Genomic DNA, 1778 nt, shown 5'->3' with positions numbered 1-1778 from the left:
TTGAGAAAAGGGGAGAGCAGTTATATTTGCTGACTGCCAGGCATGGCAGTTGGTGTTTTTTGCTCATTAATGCCTCACATAGCTATTTCCAAGTAGGTACTTTATTATTACTCCCATTTTACAGTTGAGGCTATTAGATAATTATAATTGACAAGTTACACAAGTAGATTGCATTCAGTAGTCTCAGTATAAGAAGTATAAAGAAATAAAATATTTTAGAAAGAGTTTTGCATTAGTACTCTTTAAGTGGTAAGTGACAAACAAACTAGCTGAAGCAAAATAAGGGAATTACTTTGGGCTTGAATCTAGAAAGCTTAAAAAAGTGTGATCCACCTCTTAGTCTTGCTGGGTCTCATTTTCAGATAAACTTTACAATTGGTAATGTTATTGCAATTGACAGCCTCAAACCCACACCATGTCTTCATCTGGTACTCCTCCCAAAAGAGAAAGTCTTTCCTACAAATCTGGCAGAGGACTGGCCCAATTTATGCTACGCGCCCACCATTAGGGCTGGTAGTCATATGCAGGGGAAGGGTGAACTCCGTACTCTTACCCCTCTTCGTGGAATGAAAAGGATTTCTGTGGAATGGGGGAGGCATGGTTCCCCTGATGAAGGAATTTTGAATATAAAAATATTAACTATTTTCTAATTTTTTAAATTTAAATTAATGGCTCTTATGCAATAAACATTAAAAAACTCCTCATGGAATAAGCATTAGTTACTTATTCAACAGTCCTTATCCCCAGGAATAAGGGATTTCTATAATAAGATATGATTACAATCATGGAGTTGCACTGTGAAGTTCATTGGTTATTAAAGGGTGAACTATTTCAGCAATAGGTAAGATGAATATGCAAGACGTTTACATTTAAGAGTTTGTAGAAAAGGCTTAGAGAACCAAATATATATTTTCCCCTACGAAATGCTACATTTATGAAATATACATCCATATATTAGTGAACATATTCTATCTCAATCTAAAACAAAATAAAAATTAGAAATGAGCAGCCAGGTTAGGGCAGAAAAAATATTGAGTTTGTGGTCAGTAGTTAGGTTGGAGTTTGCCACTTACTAATTACAACTTTGGTCAAATAATTTAACTTTTCTTAAGGTTCCTCAGATGTGAAATGGGGTTGATCATATCTCACAAGGTTATTGTGAGGGTTAAATGAGATAGTATAGTTTTGAAAGAACAGAGTAAGTTATATAATGAAACATGTAAGTAGAGGGAGAGCATTATCTACTCAGCATTTTATAAAAATTTCGGTATCATCCCAAGCTTTTTTTTTAGCAACAGAAGCTTGTCTTAAAATCTTAAAAACTAAATGTGTTATGCCATAATCTGCCATCTTCGACTGAAGTGGGTCTTGTCTTTACAGACCCATGCAGAGGTTACAGTCTTTCATAGAAGGTGCTTTGACTGCTGCTTTTGTGAACAAGCAGCCTATGGTAGAAACTGTTGCAGTTTTACACACATAGTTTTGATTCACCAGCCATTTCCATGGAGGAGTAATAGATACAAATCAGGAGCCCAGACTGCAGTCTGAAAGAGGACATTAGAATTCAGAATGGAGCCTCCCTGCCCACTCTAGGAGATGCCCTAAATACGATGGCCAAAGGCCACTGTCTCTTTTCTTCTTAACTGACCTGAATATCAAATATCAGATTTCCTGTCCCAGTTGATATTGATCCTGGCTAGACATAGTTTTATACATTTTTTAAAATACTTTCACACAATCTATTAACAGGATATCATAGATGTCAGAATTTTTTTTTT

The sequence above is a fragment of the Galeopterus variegatus genome, unplaced genomic scaffold (assembly GCF_000696425.1).
Source record: "Galeopterus variegatus unplaced genomic scaffold, G_variegatus-3.0.2 Scaffold2161, whole genome shotgun sequence".
NCBI classification, from domain to species: domain Eukaryota; kingdom Metazoa; phylum Chordata; class Mammalia; order Dermoptera; family Cynocephalidae; genus Galeopterus; species Galeopterus variegatus.
This window is presented reverse-complemented; position numbering follows the sequence as displayed.